The sequence below is a fragment of the Sardina pilchardus genome, chromosome 11 (genome assembly GCF_963854185.1).
Source record: "Sardina pilchardus chromosome 11, fSarPil1.1, whole genome shotgun sequence".
Taxonomy (NCBI): domain Eukaryota; kingdom Metazoa; phylum Chordata; class Actinopteri; order Clupeiformes; family Clupeidae; genus Sardina; species Sardina pilchardus.
Window position 1 is genome coordinate 14,241,460 of NC_085004.1, and position 12,639 is coordinate 14,254,098.

A 12,639-nucleotide genomic window follows, 5' to 3' on the forward strand; every position below is an offset into this window, starting at 1 on the left:
ATTATACACGAGGTCCTGTTTCCCAGCTTGTCAGGCCCCTGCAGCTAATTAAGAAGACTGAAACATCCATAAGGCTCTGGTTTCGCACCACTGCTTACCTCAGCTAATTAATTAGTTGTTTAATTTGAAGCAGGTTTTTTATGAAGACCTCACCTTATTTTTCCCATCTAGACTAGGCAGTGATGGGTGCAAGGGAAGAAGTAGGAGAGACATGAAGGTAGTGGGTGAGAAATTAAGGTTGTGGGTGTATAACGCGAGGATAACAATTCGGGCAATCTCCTGTTGTTTGACGTGACGTTTACATCATTATTGCTTTCAAGTGAGATGAATAATTCAGCTTGAATAATTAGAGTTCTGTGCATCTTAATTTCATTTTTGTGTGTGAGTGTTTGTTAACATTTGAATGATTATTTGCCTCCGGAGCCGATTAGTTGAGGGGTTCTGGACCGCGGAAGGAATCTTTATTGGGAGAGGAAGGGGCGAGATCAACCCACTCACTACTGCCTTTTGGTGCTCATCAAAGCATTAGTGATTGAGGGAGAGCGCCTGTCAGAGAGGAGACACTTCTCCGCCTCATTACAGATCACGGTGGGTTTGATTAGGGGCATCCCACTTAAGGGCTCAGAGTGAGAGCAATTGTATGTGAAAATAATGTGGCTGTGAAGGTGGAAAAACAACTTTCTTCATCGTGGAAGTCTTAGATCGTTTGTACAAATCGTGCCAATTTCAAATCGCAGCAGCCTGCACCAACCCTCTTCAAACACAAACTCATTTTTTTCACCAAACACCGATTCATTCCATTCATTAATATCCATTAACTGTTTGGTTTGAAAGTTCAGAAGCTTCATTTAGCCGCCCAGGGTTCTGCATTCTAAACACCTGCCCAGTTTATTACAGCACAATGAAATCATTTTGGCTCAGAGGAGAGAAAGCAAACAATGGTCTGCAGAGGAACACCTCATCTGTGTTTCAAAGTGTTTATATCAATTAGCTCCATGGTTGAGGACCTAGATGAAATATGACATAATAAATGCTCGTTAACGTGCTGCACGCATGGTTTCGTTAGAGTGCCAGAGTTTCAGGCTGTATTTCTTGCAACATGTGTGCCTTTGCCCACCAAACCACTTGGGGGGAAGGGGGGGGCGGGGTGCGTATGGGGGTGCGTAGAGAATCTGTGCCAGGAAGCTGAATCTGTGAGGTCAGAGTGTGGACCAAACTGCAGAGGGAAAGGCCAGTGGAACTAGCAGATCCGTTTCCTCTCCTCACTTTCTCCTCTCCTGCCCCCGACACGTCCAGACCTCCCCACCCCCCTTCAGAGTTCCTCCTTAAAACACAGCCCTGGTCTCCTTTGAACTGACGGTGCTATTTGCCTCACAATACGCCTCCACACTGACCCATTTCTTATGTTTATCAAGCTCTGTGTGAAATCATGCAAACTACTGTAGAATCCCCCTTGGCCATTGCTCCATTCAAGACTGTGGCCTTTAGACATTCATGAACTGAGCACAGATATGCGGAGGGAGCTGAGAGCTGCTGCTGCTGCTGGTGGAGGTTGTGTGTGTGTGTGTGTGTGTGTGTGTGTGTGTGTGTGTGTGTGTGTGTGTGTGTGTGTGTGTGTGTGTGAGAGAGGGAGTGTGTGAGTGTGTGTGTGTGTGTGTGTGTGTGTGTGTCTAAAGTGCAGAGGCAGGAGGAGGTTATCAGCCGAGCAGAGATCGATGGTTCTGAGATGGAGCACAGCTCCAGCATTGGAGTGCATCCAAGCCTGACGGGGAGGAAGGCAGGCAGACCTCCCTCTCTCTCTCTCTTTCTCTCTCTCTCTCTCTCTTTCCCTCTCTCACACTCTCTCTCTCTCACACACTCTCTTTCCCTCTCTCTTTCCTTCTCCTTCTCTTTCTCTCTCCCTCTCTCTCATCCACTCCTGGCCTGCTGCTCCAGCCTCCTCGCCGATCATATCATTAACCACCACAGCACGCCGAGAGAGAGAGAGAGAGAGAGAGAGAGAGAGAGAGAGAGAGAGGAAGGATATCTTATTTATAGCTGTGAAATCACTACGCTCATGGATCCCATTGGTATTTGTATATATTGATTTTCTTTCCTTTTTTTCCCCACCCGCACAAGACGGGATCATATTCAGAGAGTGTTGCATGCTGACTGATGTAAAAATAAATGAAAGCTACCCTTGATTCAGAGTGAGCAGGAGTACAGGAAATACACAACCCTAACCCAGCCATGGAAGTCATATTTTTGAGCATTAATATGTTTTCTTATACTGTATATATATATATGTGCTCAGGGGACAGACATGGACAACAACTGTATATATATTTATGAAAATCAGGTCTGGGTTCAGTGGCTTGTTGCAGTTGACTTGAGGCAGACAGAAGTTTTCCGCCAAAGAGGAACATTTGGGAAGTTTGCCGCTGAAAGTTGGTCCCATAAGGCTTGTTATGTGAGGAGGTCACTGAGGCTGCAGGGGATGGAGAGAGGGCCCTGTTCTGCACTGCTGCCACAGCGAGACTTCTCTCTTCTCCACGTCTCTCTCTCTCTCTCTCTCTCTCTCTCACAGTCTATAGCTTGGCGCTGCCTGTAGCACAGCCAGCTCTCTCAACAGACCACGCTGAAATGTGTTGCTGGATTTTGATGAATATAACAGAGCACTTAATGTGCTTTTTTTGACTGAGGCAGGGTGGCAGCTGAAAATCACATTTGTGAGGATCATTATAGCTCCTAGTTGACTTCAAGAAGGAGTTGTTTTGAGTTATTACATTCTATGTTATGATTATTATCATCGTAAACATAAAAAAACACATGTCCACATGTGAGAGTATCACCACCGTAGCAAGACTCTTGTCCATTTTCTAACTGTACTTGTTGTTACAGTGTCAGTGAGGAAGCATGGGAAAAAGGCTTTATGGTTCAGTTAGAGTTTCGGAGACACGTTACATTTACGTCAGTCACATCTGGGGCGTCACTGCTTCACCCAGAAACTTCACTCCAATTATAACAACTTAGCATACTGTGCGTCCAATAAATTTAGAATGCAAATGATGTGTGGGAAGAGTGATAGACGCTACTCTTGTGCGGCGAAACGAGAGAAGCTTGTGAAGTGTGCAATTACAAGAGGCTTTTTTTCAGGGGGTTTTCTGGCCTTTTTGAGAATATGATATCACACATGGAGTATTTCCTGTCTTTATATTTTTGGACATGCAGCTCACCCAGGAGAGCTAGCGAAACAGATGAAAAACAGTTTGGATGTGGACTCTAATGGTATGACTTTTTTTCTCTTCTCTTCTCTTTTTTTTCCATTTCTGTTTTACATAAGCCATTTGAGTGGAGCACATCACTTTTTATGCGATTGTGTATTTTCTCACAATCATGTTAAATTGTTTCAGCATGGGCAAACTTTTTGGGGGTTCTTCTTTGCCAAATCGCTGAACTAAAAACTTTATTATGTTTACCAATAAAGGCAAAACAAATGACATTGCCAACTGAAGATGTGGTACACTTATTGCAAACAGCGTAAAAATAAAATGCTTATTAAGTGGTTGAAATCGGCTATGTGATCTGCAATGCAATCCCTGTTACTCATTTCATCACTGTTGAACTCGTAAGTCTTCATCCCAGAGACTTTCATGGATATGGAGGCCTGCTGAGAGAAAGCTACACTATTCTTACCCTCGTTGACCCTACACAACATGCTCTCAGCCTTGTCAGTACCTCTCAATGTGTAACATTCCAGAACATTCTTCTTACATTACATTATATTGCATTTGGCTGGCGCTTTTTTTTTTTTTTTTTTTTCCCAAAACGACTTCCAACAAGGATTAGGATTAGGATTTCAATCCCACAAATTCACCTGGTTCACCAATCCAGATGAAGAGAGAGCTGTCATGTCACGTTCACAATTCGTTCATGAAGCGTCCATGAAGTGTCCATGACAAGAGAAGACCTCGGTTGACTTTAGAGAGGAGAAAGAGAGGAGAGATCAGTCCTCTATCACTGCATCTACTAGCCAGTGTGCGGAAGTGAGAGACTCATAGCATCTGTACTTTTGTTTTTCACCGAGTTACATGACTGGATTTTATATGGAATCCACCCACACATGTGCTTGTGACTCACCAGCAGTCCACTTGTTTTGTTCTGATGCCCAGAGGTGTAGCGAGCTGCTAGCTACACAGGGCAGAGAAAGAGAGAGAGAGAGAGGGAGAGAGAGAGAGAGAGGTGCTGAGAACCTCCTGCACATAACGTAATGCACTGAAATAAAACTGATTTAAAAAAAAAAAAAAAAAAAAAAACATACATTCAATGACTTGCAGCTTTCTGTGTAAGGTAAGAACACATCATTCCACATTCCACTTGGAGAGCTCTCCTTGACTAGAATGTCAAGGAGTATCTAAGTGTGTAAGTATCCTAGCAGTAGGCCTACACTAAGTCTATCACATTTCAAAATATCTCTATTTAATAAGTCAACTTTATAAACAACACAATGAATTGATACAGTAATATTTTTCCTTCAAAGATTTCCCTGATAGCTAACACATGCTTAGCATCCAAATACATGTTATTTATAAAAGCGCCTGAACCCATCCTCGGTGCTGAAATCTTACCCTGGCTGGCCGCATACCCAGTGCAGGCAGAGCCTAGGCCCACCGCACTGCACCACACACACACACACACACACACACACACACAGACACACAGACACAGCCACACACACATACCGCCTCTGCTGGTCCAGGCCAGGAATCCGGCAGCAGGTGGCAACATATCAGGGGGCCTAATCCAGCCGAGTGCTGTTCCCTCTGCAGACACATTTAACCAGCAGGAATGCAAACAGGCCCATCAGGCCGGGGCTTGCTCCCCGCACTGACCCATTCACACCCCACGGCAGCTGGCACCCCCCCCCCACAAACACACACACACACACACCCCACACACACGCCAAACCCCACCTCACCACCCTCTGCACCGCCCGCCAGTGAAGCAGTGGCATTTAGTGGGTGGTGGTGGTGGTGGTGGTAAGAGAAGAGGGTGGTTGAATTGCACACGATGGCTCAGCATTTCTCGGCGATTGTCATGGCCTAAACTTAACTCCATCCAGCGCTGAGGGCTGAGGGCTGTGCCCGATGAGAATAGCCCACGGGTCATCTGGAATGCTTGTTGTTCGCCCGCAGTGTGTGCCTGTGTGGGCATGCATGGCTCCGTGTGATGCAATCGAACAGCACAACAAAAATATCTTTTTTTTTTTTTTTTTTTTAAACCTGTCATCCCATTTTTGTTGACATTTAGACAACATAAGACAATAGCAAGGGTTGTTGTGTAGGTCGATATTCAAGATCTTCAATATTCTCTTCACATTGGCAAGCTAATGCTTTTCAACTGGGATTTCCGGTGCTATACATCTGACAGGGATCAATTTACATCAATTAAATTACCCATATACCTTTGCATTAAGGGCAAATTAAATCACATTATATCAATAACCTCTATGGGTTTCATGTGCCATTAAAGCACTATGGAACCAGGAGATGATTAAATTATGCTTCAGCCATCACAGTGCCTCGGCTGTATTGAGAGTATGTGTGTGTGTGTGTGTGTGTGTGTCTGTGTGTGTGTGCGTGGTGTGTGTGTGTGTGTGTGTGTGTGTGTGTGTGTGTGTGTGTGTGTATATGTGCGTGTGTGTGTGTGTCTGTTTTGAAAGGCTTTTGTAAATACAGTTGGTGGTGGATGAGTGTGTGTGTGTCAGAGCCAATTCCAGTTTGCTGCTCTTTAGATGGCTTCCTCCCACTCCCTCCGACAGGTTCACGTCTGAGGAAGAGGAATAATGGCCGAGGATGAAATGACTCGGAACCAGGCTTTTTAGTGGTCATGACCCGAGACCAATAAAGCAGCTTTTTTTTGACAGAGGCATTTAAAAAAAAAAAAAAAAACAGTAAAAAGTGGAGGCTTGGAGGCCGATGGCAACGCTGGTGTCAGTTTGGATTGAGTTACCTTCCCTTTTCAAAAAAAGAAAGAAAAATGAAAAACACAGTTCTTGCAAAGCTCTCAAAGGTGGGGCGGGCGAACTCCGGGTGCGCTCAACTCTGTGACCCGACCTCCCGGGGAACTTGCATTAACCCCTGCCGTAGGTGGGGAGATGACACCCGTGAACAGGGAGCCCCGGCTTTGATCGTGTCGCTGCACCCCATTAAGAGGCCTATCTGTTTGCTTTATCAGCTGCCACACGTCCTCCCCGCTCCCCGACGCGCCCGCACATCTGCTACGGCGGGTGCCAGCGTGCCCATCTCTGGCCTCGGCGGTGGACCAACCGCCCCCCTCACCCCCCCCCCCCCCATGCCCTCTGTCTGGACTTTAATGAAGGGCCGCCGAAATGCGCCAGCCACCTGGACGTCCTTATTTTTTTTTTCTTTTCTTTTTTTTTTTTTTCACCCCTGCCCTGGCGAGCCTCAAAGCAATCGTGCCTCCTCTGGGTTAATTTATTGGCTGTTAGGGGTATTATGGCAGCCCGGGGTCAGTCTGACCTTTACCCGTGGCCCTAAAGCACTGAAACAGTCCAGCAGGCTTTACAGCAAGCACACAGTTTGAGCCATGATAATGAGGCTTTAAAAGAGAGAGAGAGAGAAGAAGAAAAAAACGCCTGAGCCGCCATCCTCTCACCCAACCGAGCTCACGCCTCACTCTCCTGCTTTGATCACCGCCATAAAATAGATTAAGCAAGGGGCTGCGTTTTCTGGGAGCGTTTTCTTCTAATAGGACGCGGCAAGACAAAATATTTACTTTCACGAGGCTTTAGTGGGGACTTGCGCTCCTCTCTCTCCAGCTCCTTTCTTCTGCTCCTCCAGTAGCACTTTAATTAATCGCCACAGTCACGCGCCTTGTTTTGATTTGAGTACAGAGGTGATGCTGTGTACTCTTCCTCGGATTGTGTTCTGGAGAGAATGGCCGCTAATTGCGGTGCCGTCGGGCGCGCTAGTATCCATGGCAGCTGTGGCGGTTTTTGTGACTGCGGCGTTTTTTTGCGAGCGCGGCACCGATAGGAGCGCACCAGGACCCTGAGACGGAACTGGGGTGAACAGATGCTCTCCTCTCTCAAGCGCTATTGTCTCGCCCAGCTGAGGAGAGAGGGCTGCTGGGGTAAGCAGGAAGTGTGTGTGTGTGTGTGTGTGTCTATGCCTGTGTGTCTATGCCTGTGTGTGTCGGGCACCTGGCCCCTTGTGCAGATGTGCTGCGACACGGCGGTGGCCCTTTGAGGGATGACATCATTGAAAGAGGAGCGCATCACTCCGCGCACACAGAGCCCCTGAGGGACTTTCAGGGACTCAGGAAGGAGGAGGAGGAGGAGGTGGTGGAGGTGGTGGAGGTGGTGGAGGTGGTGATGGAGAAAGGGGAGGGCAGGAGAAGGAGGTGGTTGTTCAGGAGGGTGGTGGGGGAGGTGTGTGTGTGTGTGTGTGTGTGTTATTTATAGAGAGCAGCGGTCCCCAGCCTGGGACGAGGCACCACTTGTTTATGGCACATCCGAGTTTGTTTTTGTTCCGCGCCGGGCCCGGCGTGAGGCGTGAGGCGGGCCTTCTGGAACCAGCCCCGCGACCTCATTCGCTTCCCCTGCCGCCGCGCCGCCTTTCCAAAACAGACCGGTCCGCCGCCAACCACGGATAAATGACTCACTGCCCCCGGCGAGGGAGGGACGCAGCTGACCACACACCTGTACTGTCCGCTCCCCCGAAGCCCCAGGTGCGCACCTTCATCTTGCTAATGACGCCAGTGTGCGAAACGTCTCCGGGGCATTGGCGAGTCTTTTTGTGTACAACAAGAGGTCGCAATGCAAAGCACCTGACTTATATAATAAGGGTAGGCTATAATAGCTCCATTTTGATGCTATTCCCCGGCCGCCACACACAGCAACCTTGACTTTGAACATCACAAAACCTTTCTCCTAAAAAAAAATCTTCCCTGACGTACTAAGCACTCACATAACAATAGGGCTGACCTTCAGGTCTTTTTGAAACAAAAAAAACTAAAAAGGAAATCAAAATAAATCGGCATGATCTCAGTTTTCCACATGAGAGTAATAATAAACATTTACAAAGCTCTCAGCCTAGGCAAGTTTATATGCATGTCCTCAGCCTGAATTGACTGTGCTGTTTATAATTAGTTATGTGAGTATGAGCGTGTGTATGTGTGTGTGTGTGTGTGTGTGTGTGTGTGTGTGTGTGTGTGTGTTCCCGGCCTGTGTCTGGACTGCAGTGTGTGTTGGGGCTGCAGTTCAGGATGGCAGCAGGCCAGTGCTCTCTCAGCTCTGCCTCGTCTCCTCGGCTCCTCAGCCCAGCGCAGTGAGGCAGTGGGGATTGTGCGGCCCTGCCGTTTGTTTGGTTGCACAGCAGATCAGCTGTGAGATTGTGTGTGTGTGTGCGCATGTGTGTGTGTGCGTGTGTGTGTGTGTGTGTGTGTGTGTGTGTGTTTGTGTGTGTTGTTTTGTGAATGGAGTGTGTCTGCGCTGTCTGGCGAGTGGCCATGCAGACTCCCCTCGGTCTGCTCCGCACTCCAGACTCAGAGCTCGTGACCCGCGCAGGTTCCGTCACCAGGGCGACCTTGTGTGGCGGTTTGGCTGTGTGGCAACGCCGACCGTTTTCACAGACCAGCACCTGGCACGTTGTAGAATGGGCCGTGGAGGAGTTATGGGGGGGAGTATGTTTATGTGGGTGTGTGTGGGTGTCTGCGTGTGTGTGCACACATGTTTGTATGTGTGTGTTTGTGTGTGTGTGTGTGTGTGTGTGTGTGTGTGTGTGTGTGCTTGTGTGTGTGTGTGGGGGGGGGGGGGGTGAGGGGAGTGTGTGTGTGTGTGTCTGTGTGTTTGTGGGAGTGTGGGAGAGTCGCAGAGCATCTGTTTAGACAAGGAGTGTGCAGAAGTTTCTGAGCGTGTGCGTAGGAGTATTTGCATGCATGGCTATCTATAGGAGCCATATTGCTTATGCACGTATGTGTGTGAATAGATTTGATTTTTATCTTATGAATTTTTTTTAATACTTTACAGATGGCAGCTCAGGTGGTGCAGTGATTGAAATAAGTTTTCTGGCCATCTCTGCAGGGACATTTGGTTCAAGCCTTGACAGTGGGACCACATACACACCTGGTCTGCTCTTCAGGTGAGCACAATGAGCACTGTTCACAGGTAAACATGTAGCAGGTGAGAATGGCTAGCATAATGTGCTGTGGTCCCCTGTGGTTTTCCATTACTGTTCGGCGAACAGAGGTAGCCAGTGGTTCCTAATGTGTCAGCGCAGGCGCGTAATAGAGACTGCAGGGAGAGAGAACTCTTTCAACGAGCGGACATTTGCAGACTAGCAATTGGAAGAAAAACGGTGAAGTGTTTGAATAACTCTTTTATTTTGTTGTTGTTTTGTTGTTACTGTGTGCTGTAGTTTATGGAATTGTTATATAGCAGTGTCACGCTATGAAGTTGACATATAAACTCCAAGTTTATATGTCTATGGGAGTGAACTTTTTACTTTTCCGTCCTTTTTGTGTGTGTTTTGAAGCACGTATGAATGTACTGGAAGCTGTTTTTTTTACAGGGGAGAATGTTCATGTATTTTAATGCATGCTGACTGTTAGTGTGCTGTGGAAACCAATGTTTGTGTAGGAGTGTGTTGAGGCCTTTCTCTTTAGAGGCCTGTGTGTGAGTGTGTGTGTGTGTGTGTGTGAGAGAGAGAGAGAGAGAGAGAGAGAGAGAGAGAGAGAGAGATCCTGTGTGTGTGTGTGTGTGTGTGTGTGTGAGGGAGAGAGAAAGAGAGAGAGAGAGACTCTGTGTGTGTGTGTGTGTGTGTGTGTGGCTGTGTGTCCGAGGACGTGTTTATTGGGACAGGCCAGTGTCTCGCGCTGCCGTGTTTGCGCTGCCGCTGAACCTCGAGAGCGCTGGCGTGATGACCGGACCTGCACCGGCCGTCTCTCATTGGCCCGGCGCCCCTCCGGGACGGGCAGCAGCGGCAGCAGCAGCGGCGGCGGTGGACGAGTTATGGGCCCCCGCGTCAGGGAGCCATTATCTGCCCTCTGAAAGTCAATGTAGCAGCGCTGCCGAATACATCTGCGCGCTACCTCGTACAATTACACATCATTTCCTGCACGGCCCACCATTTTATTTCCTTGATGGAGCAAATTTCCGGAGTAGGTTTTCGCATTCATCAGGAAGGGGGGGGGGGGAAAGAGAGAGAGGGAGAGAGAGAGAGAGAGAGAGAGAGAGAGAGAGAGAGAGAGAGAGAGAGAGAGAGAAGGAGGGAGGGAGGGAAAAAAGTATTGTTCACTGTCTGCTGCTCTGGGATCTTGCTCAGCATGGCGCACATATGGATTTCATAAAGCGGTGGTAAAAGTCACTGCTAATGTAACAGCTTCATTTTGAAGCTCGACACTGTTACCCATAAACGAGGCAGGGGAGTGAAAGTAACAAAGGCTGATTTATACAAACGGGGGACACCTTGACTCAGGCCCCGGCTAACAGACCACGGGGAACGGTGGCGTGGCGGCAAGGGCTCTTTCTTGGGCCTCGCCGAGGTGTGCGTGACTGAAGGGATACAAGTTTATGTGCCCGCTTGATGATGGCTACAAATTATCACATGGGGTGGACGAGAAGTCCCCGTGGTTTTTGTTTGAACTCTCACGACGAGGAGAGGAGGGTGAGAGTGTGCGTTTCTTTCATTAATTCCCAAAACAAGCCATCTGAGAGAAACAAATCTAATTGGAGCTAAAAGTAAAATCACATGTACTAAATCACCAAATGAACATGATGTCTGGCATTAAACGAGAAAACCAGGACACAAAGGGTTCACACACACACAGGCCTTATAGTGAGACTAGTGATGTGATATACAGTGCTAGGCCCACATGGAACTGTAGAAGAATGTCAGAAATGAGAAAAACAAAAACATGAAGGAAAAACACAGAGCCTGTGTGGTATCCAGAGTGGTCAATGTTGCTCATGTGGTATCCAGGGTGGTCAGTGTCTTCTGTGTCCAAACTCAACTGATCCGGTGCACAGCACCTTCATAGGATGCTCACTTCATTAACGTCAGATGCCCCGCTCGCACGGGTGGTGGTGAAGAGCATATCTGCGATCAATGAAGGTCCAACAGTCAGGCCTGATGAAATCACCCCAAACAGCTCAATACTATTGAGTTTGATTTGGCTGTGTGTGGACATTGCAGCCGGGCACCGTGGTCCTGCGGTGTCCTGCGCTGTGCCGTGCCGCGCCGTGTGGCGGCGTTGATAGGATGCCGGGGCCCTCTTGACAGACAGGCGGGGTCCCTGAGCCCGGCTCGGCGCTGGATGACAGCCTGATTAGATCTGTTTGCAGGGCTCAGGGAGTGTAAACAAGGCCACGTGACGCCACACAGAGCTCCTGTCAACATACCGTCCTCAGCAACGGGGCTGAGATGCGTCCTAGCTCACAGGGCTTCAACTCCCCACGCATGTCTATTATTATTAAGTGTAAACAGCCTGGTTTGGCCTGTATTTCAGCCTATTACTGTAAAGGTTGACCAAAAATATTTTTGACATACTGTATGTTAAATGTGTAAACATACAGCACATGGGCATATGGGTAGACATACAATAGCAGTGCATGATATCTATCGTTAGTTTAAGCCTTTTAAAAGTGTTAAATCATACACAACAACATTCTTTCTTTTAAGTGCAGTGCATATGGTAGGACAGTGATAAAATGGCCATTAAAAGGAGATTACCTTTTCCTGTTCTCATGATGTATCAGATATTACTCTCAACAAAACTGCCATTAAGGCCTGGAGTGGAAATTATAATCTATTATTAACAGCCTGTGTAGTGAGGAGGGGAACGTTGGCTGGGACCGTGAGCGTAGTGTCTCGTGAAAAACATCACACAGAGCTTTCCACAGTGTAAAAAAAAGCACTGAGATCATGTGATGAAACCGATTTAATGGATTCCCTGTCCTCTGGAAAACAGGGGCCTTTCTTAGAACTGTGGAAAAAAGATTTGCTCTGTCCAGAGAATTGTCTTAGATTGCCGAATCGATGTGATGTTCCGCGCATGAGTGCTTTTTTTTTTTAGTGTTGGGCACATTTATGCTCATTTTACTCTGTTAAATTGAGGAGAAACAAAAATCAACAACAACAAAAAAGCGAAAATCAATTACGACACGGTATTAGCTGAGGAGTAATGATGGCCTAGTACAAAGATATGAAGAATGGTACAGAAATTGCACAAAAATACTAGCAATTTACTCTTTCACGTCATAGAAATTTTCTCTACACATCAATACAAAATATAAATAGAGAAACATTTCTATTTCTGCATGAAGTCAGTCTACATCCTTACGCTCTTACGGCCATACGTCCTACATCTCGGCTGGCCACAGTCCTTAGGCTGCGGCCTGTTTACATCACTGCTTCCAATCTGACCCACTCTCCACCACAACAGGTTCCTCACCCAAGAGGGGAGAAGAAAGAAAGAAAAAAAAAACAAGAATGCGCTTCCAATTTGAGTCCTATTATGCCACTTAATAGCCCTGGCTCAACAAATATTAGCTATATAAAAGCCCTAAGTGAATGCGGGGAAGGGGCCAATAAAAGGCCCTATCCTGGGCTCTGGCCGGCTGTTGTGTTATGGCGGCCT